The sequence below is a fragment of the Lucilia cuprina genome, chromosome 6 (assembly GCF_022045245.1).
Source record: "Lucilia cuprina isolate Lc7/37 chromosome 6, ASM2204524v1, whole genome shotgun sequence".
Taxonomy (NCBI): domain Eukaryota; kingdom Metazoa; phylum Arthropoda; class Insecta; order Diptera; family Calliphoridae; genus Lucilia; species Lucilia cuprina.
The window spans coordinates 9,526,300-9,542,022 of NC_060954.1; the positions used below are offsets into that span (position 1 = coordinate 9,526,300).

The 15,723-nt window shown below is 31.6% G+C and overlaps 1 protein-coding gene across 3 annotated transcripts in view; it reads right to left on the reverse strand.

Moving 5' to 3' along the window:
- Nucleotides 1-13,711, reverse strand: part of LOC111677271 (homeobox protein 5-like) — a 162,808-nt gene extending 149,097 nt beyond the window's left edge. For 2 of the 3 annotated variants that reach the window (XM_046953634.1, XM_046953639.1), the window contains exon 1: nucleotides 13,519-13,711. The gene's annotated coding sequence lies outside the window, so the exon portion shown is untranslated. Of the gene's footprint in view, nucleotides 1-2,549; nucleotides 2,571-13,518 lie in introns of those variants that run through there. The other variant, XM_046953637.1, reaches the window with a different exon arrangement.
- Between the last annotated feature and the right edge of the window lie 2,012 nt (nucleotides 13,712-15,723).

Below are 15,723 nucleotides of genomic sequence, written 5' to 3' on the forward strand. Positions count from 1 at the left end.
TCTATAGTCTGGACTATAGAATAGTCTATAGTCTGGACTATAGAATAGTCTATAGTCTGGACTATAGAATAGTCTATAGTCTGGACTATAGAATAGTCTATAGTCTGCGCTATAGAATAGTCTATAGTCTGCACTATAGAATAGTATATAGTCTGCACTATAGAATAGTCTATAGTCTGCACTATAGAATAGTCCATAGTCTGGACTATAGAATAGTCTATAGTCTGGACTATAGAATAGTCTATAGTCTGGACTATAGAATAGTCTATAGTCTGGACTATAGAATAGTCTATAGTCTGCACTATAGAATAGTCTATAGTCTGGACTATAGAATAGTCTATAGTCTGCACTATAGAATAGTCTATAGTCTGGGCTATAGAATAGTCTATAGTCTGCACTATAGAATAGTTTATAGTCTGGACTATAGAATAGACTAAAGTCTGGACTATAGAATAGTCTATAATCTGGACTATAGAATAGTCTTTATTCTGGACTAAAGAACAGTCTATAGTCTGGACTATAGAATAGTCTATAGTCTGGACTATAGAATAGTCTATAATCTGGACTATAGAATAGTCTTTAGTCTGGACTATAGAACAGTCTACAGTCTGGCCTTTAGAATAGCCTACAGTCTGGCCTTTAGAATAGTCTATAGTCTGGACTATAAAATAGTCTATAGTCTGGACTATGGAATAGTCTATAGCCTGGACTATAGAACAGTCTATAGTCTGGACTATAGAATATTCTCTAATCTGGACTATAGAACAGTCTATAGTCTGGACTATAGAACAGTCTATAGTCTGGACTATAGAATAGTCTATAGTGTGGACTATAGTATAGTTTATAGTCTGCACTATAGAACATTCTATAGTCTGGACTATAGGACATTTTATAGTCTGGACTATAGGTCAGGATTATATATTGAAAATTAACTTTTAAATTAGTTCCCTCCCTTTCTTTTAATGGTAACCCTGATAATAATTGAGAAGAAAATCATACCATCAAAAGAGCATACACACATGCATTAATATACGATGGCATACAAAAAGCATACAACATAAAAATCTAATGACGTAAATTGCTACAGGCAGCAGAAAACCAAAGTATGAGGGCGCATCTATGCCCAGAGTAAAGTGGTGGAAGAAACTAACAATTTGCTAAATTATAGCAGAGCCCAGTGAGAGAAATTAAAATCAAAACCAATATAGAGAAGATGACAACATAGAAAGAGAGGCAAAAAGCTAAGGTTTGATGTCAAGAGCATAAATGACATTAAAAAAGCATTTGCGAATGGCTACAAGGCAAACAAAAAAAAAAAAAAATAAACAAAAAGAAATAAAAGCTATAAAAAAGAGATAAAATAAAACTAAGAAATGTGAAAAATGCAATTAACTAATATATATATATATACACATACGCACTAACACATAAATATTCAATTGAAGTAATAATAAAAAAAATGTATATAGCTTCCCTCAACGTCCAAAAGTTCTCTTGGATGTTGGTTGCAGTCAGATTGTATGCACAGCTAATACAATAATCGAGCATAAAAGGCAGAGTAGGAAATACACAAAACAAAAGCTAAGAATGAAACGTAAAAACAGACAGATAAGTTAAAAAATTAACGTTGCTTTATGTTTTCGTTATCGTTTTCCCTTTCAACGACTGCAATAAAACGGCAGCACAAACCACCAGCCAAAGTCAGAGCAACATTCAACGCAGCAAACACCTCTCCATTGCATATACGAGTACATACACCGAAACGTTTGCAACACTTTTATTTATTGGTGTTGGCGAGACGACACTGACGTCTCTGACTCTAAACTAATCGCACAACAAATTGCAACTAGAAAATACTGCCTTTCAGAGTTGTTTTCTGTTTCGTTTTTAAATTTACGAGCAAAACTAAATGTGTTTGTGTTATTTTTTTTTTTTTTGAAAAGAAATATGAAAACAAATGGCTTCAGTATGGTTGGCAGGTCGGTCGTGCAGTCGGTCGGTCGGTTGCTTAAATGGATTGATTATTTCCTCTTGCATTCAGGGGGAGATCAACAAATTCACTCGCATCTATAGAGCAGTTGTTATTCTTCTATTTTTATTACTTTACATTTGAAATGTTTTGTATGTTTATGTATTTATTTATCGATTCCTCTACTCCAACTTCTACGCCATTTTTTCAATTGCAATTTAGCTTTTAAAATTTTATAGTTTAAAAACCATTTTTTTTATTACATTGTCAAAGTCAAGTCTTTTTAGAGAGATGTTGCTTTGGAATATCGTTGTGTTCAATGAATATCGTTAATGGATGTTTAAAGATCATTAAGACAGCCGGGATTATTTATTGATCTGTAAGACTAATGTATGATGACATTACTTTACAGTTAATTTAGTTTCAAATGTTAATAATGAAGTTCCGTTTTCATTTAAGTGTAATCTATAAAGCCATGACCACTGGTGAGGAGTTCGGCGCTCATCTTTGGTAACCAAACTCTTGCATGACATATCATTGGAATTTCCACAGCAGGGATTAGTTTAAGTCTTTAACTTACCCATGCATCTCTAATCTTAGTAATGTACTTGCTGAGGATCACCTTGTATCTCCGGTGAATCTCACTGGAGTCAAAATGGGATACCTTATCGTCCTTGTTAGTGAGCAAGTGCTCCATGGTGAGCTCAGTTAACTTAGACTCAATGGCACCCCATTCTGTTACTACAGGGTTGATGGTTCCGTATTTTTCAGTAACCACAGCCTTTAGGAGGTTGTCCTTCACCACTTCATTAAATGGTCTTCTGGCAGTTGTCTTGGTGGCTGCAAGTTCCGGAGTGGTTTTGCCTACTATTACCTTCCTTCTTTTCGGCAATTCACCATCCTGAACCTGTGAGCGGTTTCGCTTGGACATGCAAAGATTTTAGGTACTCATCTATCACAGCTTGATATTTTACGCGATCATCTTAAGTTCATTCTCTGGATCTGTTGAAGAGTTTAAGATCTTTGTGAAACAGTGCAGATTATGAATTGTTGCTTTATAAATCCACTATTCGCTAAAACATGTCAAATTTTTTCCCTTTTGACAAGCCAAACCTGTTTGCACTAGTGCTCTACTCTACTTCATTTACTGGATCTCTTAAACATGACGATCTTCGTGAAACAATGCAAATTTTATCAGAATCTTTATCCTTATGGATTAGGATCTTTTGTATGAATATCGAATGCATTGATCTCAATGTTTTCAAAGGATTAAGTAGCAACAGCTGCTGTTGCCAATGGATCCATTCAATAACTCAGATTTTATGAGAGGCTCCATTCTCATAAATGATCACATCTATTATTCGCTAAAGCATGTTTTTCAAAACTTTGCTCTTCTGGCTAGTCAAGCCTCTTTCCAATAGATCTCTAGTTCATTTTCTAGATCTCTTTAAGATCTTCGCAAAACAATGCAGATTGTGGATTGTCGCCTTAGAAATCTACTTCGAAAAGTCAAGATTCTAGTTCATTCACAGGATCTCTTTTTAAGAGTTAAAGATCTTCGCAAAAACAGTTTAGTTTTTTAATAAAGATCTCTCATCTGTATGAAGCTAGGATTCATTGATCGATCTTGATTCCTTCTTGATTATGTTTCAATGATATTAAAGGAGTAACTAGCAACGTCAGTGGTTGTAAATGGACCTTTTCAATAACTTTAGATGATAGATTTGCTCTTCTGGCTAGTCAAGCCTTTTTGCAATAGTGCTCTTCTCTAGTTTATTCTCTAGATCTCTTTAAGAGTTTATTCTCTAGTTCTCTTTAAGAGTTAAAGATCTTCGCAAAACAGTGCAGATTATGGATTGTCGCCTTATAAATCTACTTCGGCAAGTCAAGATTCTAGTTCATTCACAGGATATCTTCGCAAAAACAGTTCAGTTTTTTGATGAGGATCTCTCATCTTATTACGGTAGGATTCATTGATCGATCTTGATTTCTTCTTGATTATGTTCCAATGATTTTAAAGAAGTAACTGGTTTTAAATGGACCCTTTCAATAACTTTAGATGATAGATTTGTCACCCTTTTAATAGTTAAATAAATTTGAATTACTAAATAAGTAAATCGCTTCTTTAACTCGTAAAATTTATTTTTATTTTCATTAAACATGACGAACAGGTACACACAAAAATTTCAAGTTTAAAGTCCTTGAAAGGATTTAGGCATAGAAGTCAAGCACACACATTTTTGCATTAACAAAACATTAAAAATGTACTTGTACTTTGGTATATCAACAAAAATACCAACAACAATGGATGAACAAACTAAAAAAAAAAACTACAATAAACAAGTTGCTCAACAACTAAGTCATCAAATTGAAAACAAAATCACTGTGTTTTTATTTTCTTCTTTTAGTTATTTTTTTTTGTGCTGGATTTCATTTAACCGACTCTTGCTTGCACCACTGACTGGTTGACTGGATGGTTGGTTGGTTGGCTGGTTAGCTGTCTGTTTGTTAGCTTGTTTGGCCGACTGGCTAGATAAATAATGAAATGATTATTGGAGGCATATACTACAACTTGCACTATAGTAGATTTGTTTCACTGGAACCGGTTAGTGGGGCATATAGACAAGAAGACTTAAATAAAAATAAAACTTATATGCGAATGTATGTAGTACGAACAGTTTGCAATACAGAGATACATACGACAACTTAAATATATTCCATTTTCATTTTTCAAGAAGTACTTGTGTGTATGTGTGTATTTGTGTCTGCGTGAGTGCTTGCATGAGTATATAGTAGATGACTGCATAAAGATAGATTCTTGCTTGTTAAGTTACTGGCCAGAGTTTTCGAGGTATTGTGTAGGTTTTTCTACGACACATGGAGTTATTTTCTTAAACATAATTCAGAAAGCTTTTGATGCCCCTGAACTTTTTCAGAACAAGTTGACAATATGAATTCTCCTTATATCCCTTAGGCGCGATATTGACATTGTGAAACACCACTTCCTAGGCTATTGCATAGACCAGTTTCTTCTTAAGAGATGCAGCAGATAATCAACTCTCCTTCCACACTAGCATAGCTCCTGTAACAATTCTATTTGCTCCATAAAGTCTGACTATCCATAGAAATCCCTAAAGGAGTAAAGGCGATCGATACCTTTAGAGTAAAATCTTTCATCTAACCTAAGCTCCGATTCATTGATCGATCGTGGTAGTCAATTACTAATACTTTCCATTGTAACACTAAAAAGTTAAAGAACCTTGGATCAGATAAGATTGTCTTAAGTTTCATTTTACTTCCTTTATCAACTAGTTAGTTAGTTTGAAAGGAGGATCTATATACATCAAATCCGAAGAAATACACCTAGACCTCTTTCGGACCTGTTGTACGCTCCTTAAGCAGTGTCTCAGGTGGGAATCGAACCCACCACTTCCGGTCTACCAGACTAGAAAACTAACCACTAACCTAACGGAGACCAATATCAAAACTTATTGTGATGAAGTTAATGATAAACCAATTGAGAGAGCAGTGGTAGGATGAACCAGTAGAAGATCTTGACATCAAACGCTTTATTCCTTTCCGGTGAATCCGTTTAAGATTTTTGAAGTTTAACTTAAGATATTGTTTCGGTAGCGCAATGTTCGACAAGATCTATTTGAAAGATATCGCGAGATGAAGTTAAAGACAAACTAGTTGAACAAACTATGACGGTTAGAATCAGCTGAGTTATAACGTCGATGTTTAGTTAAGAATTCGGCTTTGGTAGTGCTAGATCGGCAAGATCCACTAGAACTTGAGTTCTCTTCCGCAGTTCTGTGATATCCTCTTACAGCTTCCAATTTTCGCCTTAATCTTCAATAACGAGTTGAAGAAACTGTGACGATTAGCATTAGCCACGATCTGAGTTACATCAAGGTTAAATTTATAGATTTGTCTTCGGTAGTGCAATGTTCTGAGAGACCCACTATAATTTGAGTTCTTTATGGCATTTTTACGATCTTTTCTCTTAGCTTCCATATTTTGCTTTAAATTTCTGGATCTAAGCTTAATGATATCCGAAGAAATCTCACTGCTACAAGCTGGATCTATAACTATACTACATCTGACGAGTGGAGTGGTAGGGTGAAAACAGAGTCTCTTGACTCTACTTGACTATTCACGCATAGTGAACTACCACGTAAACCAATCAAATCAACCAAGCAACTCCCTTTATCTTTGTTTCCTTCAGTTTGATGCTTGACCGACCAAACGATCTCTTCAAGTAGAAAGGATCTTCTCTTATGGCTTTCAAGTTTCGCTTTAGAGTTCCAGAAAGTTTTCTTTGAAAGATCGCGAACACTAAAGTGGCTTAAGGTATGTTAAGCCAAGGGGAGGAATATTTCACAGTTCACAGATATATGAATGATCTTGGTAGAAAACTAAATTTAGTTTCTTAAATATATCTAAGGGAGCTTTCCATATGCACGAAGCCTACGTTTTGTTAAGCTCTTGTGCCATCCTCTGCCTTTTATCTTAAAGTTTGAAATTGCATCTTTCTATACTAAAAAATACTAAAGTGGCTTAAGGGAACCTTATTTCTGCTTCTCTGGAAACCTGGACCTTGGATGAACCTTGTTCTTTCTTATGTTCATCTCAAGGAAAGGAATCTTTCATCATTCTTTAATATTTAACTTGAATGATTTTGGTAGAAAACTAAAGATATTTCTAAAGGAGTTTCCCTTGTGCCAGAAGCGTACGTTATGTTAAGCTCATTTGCCATCTTCTGCCTTTCATTTTAAAGTTTGGAATTGCATCTTTCTATGTAAAGATCGCGAATACTAAAGTGACTTAAGGGAAGCTTATTTCTGCTTCTCTGGAAACCTGTGACCTTGGATGAAACTTGTTCTTTCTTATGTTTATCTCAAGGGAAGGAATCTTTCATCATTATTTGATATTTAACTTTAAAAGATGTCTGTCTTTTGTTTCTTTCCTTCTCTGACTAGAAGTTCTGAGATTCGTCTAACTTTGACTTGGATATTGCAATTTCTTTGTGTTCAAGTTTTAGGGATTATTTTCCTTAAATTTTGGATTAATCAGACTTCGTTTTCACAAGGAATGGTGTAGAAATCAAGGACTTACAACACATCATCTAAGACAGATGATCTAGAAAGCTTAAGCTTTTTCAAAGGCTTAAGTCATTAAGAGATTTTAATCGTCATGATCATTATTTAACATAATCACTACTAGTGATCACAAATCTCCTAGTGGAGTAGTTCGAACATAAATTTCCTAAGTTCCTAAGAAAACTCCATGAAAGAGTTTCATGTTCATTTGGCAACTCTTTTTCAAATTTGTTACATAGATTAAAAGAACAATATTTTGAATTTTTCTGTTGGTGGGGAAGGTTAGATGGATGGATGGCTGACTAGCTGACTGGCTGGATGTTTGGGCGACTAAGTGGCGAGTGGCAGGCCTTTTGACTAGTATGTAGAAATTTTTGTTCTTTTATTGTTTTGTTTGTTTCATTTTCGGTTTTTCTTTCGTTTTAACTACATGATTTTTTTTCTGTTTTAATGCGCGTATGTACTTCTTTTTGTTTTCTTTTTCTATGCACGAGTATGTAATTTTTTTTTGTTTTGTTATTTATTTTTTAATTTTATGATTCTGCAATAAAAATGTGTGATTTTTTCGATGTGATTTTTATGTTAAAATGTGCGACTAGTTTGTTATTTGGTTGGTTGCTTTTTAAGTATTTAGATTCTTTTCGATTTTGGCTTTTCCTCTTTACTGTCTATATTCTCATTGTTAGCTGTGTAAAGTGTATATAGAATAGAAACAGACGATGAAAACAAAATTGAATATTTTTAGTTTAATGTGGTGGGAACGACACTATATACTAACAAAAATGGAAAACACAAATATTTGCAAAAAAAACGATAGGGGAGAATAAGGGTTAAGAATTAATTGCACAAAAATATTTTACAATGATTCCCATAAGAATGCAAATTTTATTGAAAAAATTAAAGCTTGGGAAAAGTTTTAATAAGGTTTATTTGCTTATAGAAGTTAAATAATGTTTCCTTAATATGCCGCTTTTCTCTATGTTGTGCAGATTTTGTTATAACTACTAAGCCTATCTCATGCTTTTCCAAAAGTAATCAGAAACATTTTGTTTAATATATTTGAAGTTAAATTTGAATTTTGTACAATTTCTAGTTCAGTTTTAGTTCAGTTCTACTTCTGTTCTAGTTCAGTTCTAGTTCAGTTCTAGTTCAGTTCTAGTTCAGTTCTAGTTCAGTTCTAGTTCAGTTCTAGTTCTGTTCTAGTTCTGTTCTAGTTCTGTTCTGTTCTGTTCTAGTTCTGTTCTAGTTCTGTTCTAGTTCTGTTCTAGTTCTGTTCTAGTTCTGTTCTAGTTCTGTTCTAGTTCTGTTCTAGTTCTGTTCTAGTTCTGTTCTAGTTCTGTTCTAGTTCTGTTCTAGTTCTGTTCTAGTTCTGTTCTAGTTCTGTTCTAGTTCTGTTCTAGTTCTGTTCTAGTTCTGTTCTAGTTCTGTTCTAGTTCTGTTCTAGTTCTCTTCTAGTTCTGTACTAGTTCTGTTCTAGTTCTGTTCTAGTTCTGTTCTAGTTCTGTTCTAGTTCTGTTCTAGTTCTGTTCTAGTTCTGTTCTAGTTCTGTTCTAGTTCTGTTCTAGTTCTGTTCTAGTTCTGTTCTAGTTCTGTTCTAGTTCTGTTCTAGTTATGTTCTAGTTCTGTTCTAGTTCTGTTCTAGTTCTGTTCTAGTTCTGTTCTAGTTCTGTTCTAGTTCTGTTCTAGTTCTGTTCTAGTTCTGTTCTAGTTCTGTTCTAGTTCTGTTCTAGTTCTGTTCTAGTTCTATTCTAGTTCTGTTCTAGTTCTGTTCTAGTTCTAGTTCTGTTCTAGTTCTGTTCTAGTTCTGTTCTAGTTCTGTTCTAGTTCTGTTCTAGTTCTGTTCTAGTTCTGTTCTAGTTCTGTTCTAGTTCTGTTCTAGTTCTGTTCTAGTTCTGTTCTAGCTCTGTTCTAGCTCTGTTCTAGTTCTGTTATAGTTCTCTTCTAGTTCTGTTCTAGTTCTGTTATAGTTCTCTTCTAGTTCTGTTCTAGTTCTGTTCTAGTTCTGTTCTAGTTCTGTTCTAGTTCTGTTCTAGTTCTGTTCTAGTTCTGTTCTAGTTCTGTTCTAGTTCTGTTCTAGTTCTGTTCTAGTTCTGTTCTAGTTCTGTTCTAGTTCTGTTCTAGTTCTGTTCTAGTTCTGTTCTAGTTCTGTTCTAGTTCTGTTCTAGTTCTGTTCTAGTTCTGTTCTTGTTCTGTTCTAGTTCTGTTCTAGTTCTGTTCTAGTTATGTTCTAGTTATGTTCTAGTTCTGTTCTAGTTCAGTTCTAGTTCAGTTCTAGTTCAGTTCTAGATCAGTTCTAGTTCAGTTCTAGTTCAGTTCTAGTTCAGTTCTAGTTCAGTTCTAGTTCAGTTCTAGTTCAGTTCTAGTTCAGCTCTAGTTCAGTTCTAGTTCAGTTCTAGTTCAGTTCTAGTTCAGTTCTAGTTTAGTTCTAGTTCAGTTCTAGTTCAGTTCTAGTTCAGTTCTAGTTCAGTTCTAGTTCAGTTCTAGTTCAGTTCTAGTTCAGTTCTAGTTCAGTTCTAGTTCAGTTCTAGTTCAATTCAAGTTCAGTTCTAGTTCAGTTCTAGTTCAGTTCTAGTTCAGTTCTAGTTCAGTTCTAGATCAGTTCTAGTTCAGTTCTAGTTCAGTTCTAGTTCAGTTCTAGTTCAGTTCTAGTTCAGTTCTAGTTCAGTTCTAGTTCAGTTCTAGTTCAGTTCTAGTTTAGTTCTAGTTCAGTTCTAGTTCAGTTCTAGTTCAGTTCTAGTTCAGTTCTAGTTCAGTTCTAGTTCAGTTCTAGTTCAGTTCTAGTTCAGTTCTAGTTCAGTTCTAGTTCAGTTCTAGTTCAATTCAAGTTCAGTTCTAGTTCAGTTCTAGTTCAGTTCTAGTTCAGTTCTAGTTCAGTTCTAGTTCAGTTCTAGATCAGTTCTAGTTCAGTTCTAGTTCAGTTCTAGTTCAGTTCTAGTTCAGTTCTAGTTCAGTTCTAGTTCAGTTCTAGTTCAGTTCTAGTTCAGTTCTAATTCAGTCCTAGTTCAGTTCTAGTTCTGTTCTAATTCTATTCTAGTTCTGTTATAGTTCTGTTCTACTTCTGTTCTACTTCTGTTCTATTTATGTTCCAGTTCGGTTCTAGCTCAGTTCAGTTCTAGTTCAGTTCTGTTCTAGTTCTGTTCTAGATCTGTTCTAGTTCTGTTCTAGTTCTGTTCTAATTCTGTTCTAGTTCTGTTCTAGTTCTGTTCTAGTTCTGTTCTAGTTCTGTTCTAGTTCTGTTCTAGTTCTCTTCTAGTTCTCTTCTAGTTCTGCTCTAGATCTGTTCTAGTTCTATTCTAGTTCTGTTCTAGTTATGTTCTAGTTCTATTCTAGTTCTGTTCTTGTTCTGTACTAATTCAATTCTAGGTTTTAAATTTAAACATTTTCCAGTTAATTTTTTTTTATTTTCAAACTTATAAATTTTCTCTCAAACCTGGCGGCTTTACATGTAAAGGATTAAGGTTACTAATAGGTAATAATTACAGAGTTCATAACCTTACACAATATTTGTTTTGTTACATGCACTCTTTTTCAACGTTGACGTTTTTCATTTAACTTAAACTGCTGGTTTATTATTAAAATTTAAAACTTTCGTGAAGTTATTATTGTGTTTAAGTGTATATGTACAACAATTTGTATGGAATACAACTCTGGCAGAAGATATATAGTGGTTGCGCAAAATGTTGTCAACTGTTTAGTAAAGAATTTAAGAAGTATTGCTAACACTACTTACAAGTTTTAACAATATGTATATTTTTAATGATAATTTGTATTCACATTTTCTATAACTTCCTTATGGCTTTACATTTTTTAATCACTTAATCATATTAAACAAATTGTCATTATTATTAGCACCTTATTTTTACCTTTAACCCTTTGATTAATAAACCAATCACGTGTTCAATTGTCCAAAATTGGAGATACGAAGTTACGTGTGACAAAAAAAAGTAGCTAAATTGACAACCTTGATTATTATTGTTGTATTTATTTACAATAACTTATTGCTTGTTGTTGTATTGTTATTGTACCCACTCGTTTTAAACGAAGTTGGAAGTTGTCGTTGTGTCTGTCTGGATGCAGAATAAACCAGGGCTTTTGTAGTTCTTGTTGTAGTTTGAAGAATATTTTTGAGAGTTGCCAGATTTTTTGTTAATTCCCCCCTTTTCAATAGGCGATTAATCGATAATAAAGCACTCGAATGATCGTTTAAGGTTATTCGGTTCTTTTTTTATATAAAAAATATAAAAGTTCGCATTTAAACGGTTATAAAACATCGCTTGATTATCAAAAAGTATAAAAAACTTTAAAATTTTACGAGTAATCGGTTATTCGAAAAAGTATTTGTTAATAAATAAATAATTTACGTAATAATCGAATCAAATAAAATTGTCAGATTTATTGTTTAAAAGTATTTGAAAAATCTATTAATAAAAAAATGTTTTAAAAACAAACCTATAAAGTTAATAGATAACCGATTAAAATTATTCGAATAGTAAAGTTAAACGTTTAATCGAGTAAAATTATCCGATTATTCAATTAGAATTATTTGAATAATCAATAAGAAATCCAGAAAATTATTATAATTATTTGAATAATCAATAAGAAATCCAGAAAAACCTTAAACCAATAATTTTAAACAATTAATCGAAACCCAAATAACATAACCGGATAACCGCGTTGCCACGACAATTGGATCTTCGCTCCGGAACGACCCGATTCATACTCGGCCAAAGATTGTCAACCCAGCGACAGCTGTATCAACCGAAAGTTTTTTTGTTTTCGATTAAAATAATCGGGTTATTTTAATCGAAAACGTTTAAAATAAAAAAGTTAAGATAACGATTAATTGAATAAAATTATTCGAATAATCGATTAAAATTATTCGAATAATCGATTAAAATTATTCGATTAATCGTTTATTATGAAAGCAGTTTTCAAAAAACAATAATCGTTAAAGTTGAACGCTTAAAATTAATCGATTAAAATTTATTCGAATAATCGAATAAAATTATCCATTTAACAATAATCCAAAAAGTAATTCTTAAAAATATTATCCCTTATTTTAGATTTTCTAAAGTTAATCGATTAATCGAATAAAATTATACGAATAATCGTTTATTATTCGAATAATTGTTTTAAATGAAAATTTTGCAAAACACAACATTTTAACGCAAAAAAATGATTACTTTTAAATGATTAATCGATTAAAATTATTCGAATAATCGATAAAAAATTATTCGAATAATCGTTTATAATGAAAACAGTTTTCAAGAAATAATAATCGTTAAAGTTGAACGCTTAAAATTATCCGATTAATCGTTTTAAATTAACCGATTAATCGATAAAAATTTATTTGAACAATCGATTATAATTATCCATTTACCAAAAATTAATCGTTTAAAATATTCGATTAAATTTATTGGATTATTCGTTTATTATTTACAACAAATATTCAAAAAGCATTAATCGCTTAAACGATTAAAATTATCCGATTAATCGTTTATAATTAATCGAAGAATTCTTTAAAACGAACATTTTCCAAAACACAAAATTTTTTCGTAAAAAAAATTATTATTTTTAAACGATTATTCGATTAAAATTATTCGAATAATCGTTTATTATGAAAACAATTTTCAAAAAATTAGGATCGGTAAAGTTTAACGATTTAAATTATCCGATTAATCGATTAATGTTTATTCGAAAAGTCGACTTTTCGACTTTTTGCATTTAGTTTAAAGTCGACTTTTCGTCTTTCAACTATATGTATTTTATAAATAGTCGACTTTTTTTGACTTTTCGACTTTTCATAGACTTTTCGACTTTTATCGACTTTTTCCGATTTTCGATTTTTTTTTGACTTTTTCCAACTTTTTTCGACTTTTTCCGACTTTTCGACTTTTTTTGACTTTTCGACTTTTTCCGACTTTTCGACTTTTTTTGAAATAGTCGAGTTATCGACTTCTTGGGAACAAAATAGTCGACTTCGACTTTTCGACATTTTTCGACAAAAAGTCGATTGTTCGATTATTCGAAAGTCGATTTATAGAACCCTACCACTAAATTAAATTTTATCCATTTTTTAAGATTTTCTAAAATTTTCTACAATATTTTTTGATTTTTTGGCGATTTTTTTAGTTTCTTTTGAGAATTCGCCTTTAAAACTAAAACCCTCTGGCAGCCTTAAAGGTTTTGTCAAGTTTAATTCTTTGCTTAAGTTGAGAACTAGTGTTCTTCTTCTTTATAATATTGGTGTTGTTGTTGCTTAGACAAACATTTTTAGTTTAAAGGGGGGCGGGGGTAGTGGAGTAGTGAAGGAAGTTTTAGAAAAAGAAGAAAAAAAAACTCTGGGAGTTATATGGTTTATGACATTGGGTTGTTTAGCGTACGATGTGGAGACAAAAAGAAATAAGAGAAAGAAGAAGAAGAATAATAAAGTAAAAACAAACATACCTTAAAATACAACAACAATAAATTTAACTTGCAGCTCCTGGTGTGTTTCTGCCTTTTTAAAGTGTTGAGTTTGGTGTTGTTGTGTTGCTGTTGTTGTTGTTGTTGTTGTCGCTGTGAACTAAAATATTTTGCATTAGCTATTTGTTGTTGTTGTTTTAGTAACTCACACACACACACACACACTTTTTTCTTTATTTTTTGTATTATTTTCTATTTTTAGATTTTTTTGCTTTTTATTTTTCACTTTTTTTTAAAATTTTAACTTTTTTTGAAATTTTTTTCTATATTTTTTTGCTTTTTTTTAAGAATTTGCTTAAATTTGTTGTTGTTGTTGCTTTAATTATTGCACATTTGCTTTTGTTTTGTTTAACTATTTGTTGTTGCTTTTAAACAAATTGTAAATTTAAACTTTTTTATTTTATTTAATATTTTTCACTTCATTTGCATTTAATTTTGTTGTTGTGTTTTTGTTGTTTTCTCTGTTTTTTACCTTTTGCTTCAGACACTTCCATTCAGTTGTTGTTTTTATAAATTTACATTTCTTTATTTTTCTTATAATAATAATTGTTAGATGTTGTTATTGTTGTTTAGCCTGCAACTCTTTTTATTTTAAACTTTTTAGTTTAATATTTCTTTAAATTTGTTGTTTTTTTTTACATATTTTTTATTGTTGTTTAATAATTTAGCTTAAACACCAAGTTTATTTTTGTTTTACTATTGCTGTCGTTGTTGCTGTTGTTAAAATGGCAGGCCATTACAAAATTTTTATACATTTGCTTTTCCACATTTTGCTTTCCTTATTAAAGTCACTTTTTTCTTATAAATATTCTCTTTTCTTTTAATTTATTTAGTTATTCTTTATATTTTACATAAATTTTATTAAATCTTTACAATTATTACACATTTCTAAACACTTTTATTAATTCCTGCATTTTTTTTTACTAATTTTATTTCTTACAAAAAAAAAACACCCGCACACGTTTTAACCGTACCAACTTCTTATGAGAGACTAGTAGTAATGTATTTGCATTTAGTGGCTCACTAAAGCAAAAAAAAAAAAAACCAACAACTATCATATAAAGTTTCACAGCAAAATAAAACAAGCAGCAGCAGACTCAAACAGAAGCAGCAGCAGCAGCAAAAAAAACGAAAAACAAAAACAAATTCATATTGAATGAATGCAAAAAATTTAGCTTTTTTTCGCAATGCATTGCAAATTGCAGACACACAAACATATAGTTATCTCTTTCTAACTCATACACTTAAGCCAACAAAAAGTGTGAAATATTAAGGAATAAGCAAAACAACGTTTGTTTACCTTTTTTTATTTCAACAGCATTGCCAACTATATTGAAAACCGTACAGCCTTGCCATTAGCTTAAAAAAAAGAAAGAAAACAAAATAAACGTTAAATTTTAATAAAAATTAATAAGTTTATATTTAAAAAACTCTTAAAATATTAATAAAAAATTAAAAAACAAACTAAAAATTTCTAATTTAATTAACTAAAAATAATAGAAATTTATAGAACTTAGTAAACTTAAAAGATATAAATTAAAAATATTAAAAATGTAAATGTAAAAGTTTACAACCTTAAGAAAAAAAGATTATTAAGTTAACAATAGTTATTGAAAAATGTTTTTATATGAAAAAAGTATAAAGTAAACTATTTTCAACTTTTGTAATCGTTCTTGCATAAGGCCCTCAGTCTACGGTATAGACTATGGCCTGGTCTATAGACTTGACAGGAGTTAAGTCTATATAATAGACGGATTAGTCTATAGACTTAGTCTATGACTAGTAAATAGACTAGACTATGGCTTAGTCCATAGACTAAACTATAGCTTAGCTATAGTTATAGTAGACTTTAGCTTAGGCTAGACTACAGACTACACTACAGGCTAGACTATAGAATAGACTATAGGCTAGACTACAGGCTAGACTATAGACTAGACTAAAGGCTAGACTATAGACTAGACTATGGGCTAGAATATAGACTTGACTGAAGATTATATTGCAGACTAGACTATGCACTAGATTATAGACTAGACTATAGACTAGACTATAGACTAGATTAAAGTCTAGAATATAGACTATACAATAGACTAGACTATGGACTAGACTATAGACTAGACTATAGACTAGACTATAGACTAGACTATAGACTAGACTATAGACTAGACTATAGACTAGACTATAGACTAG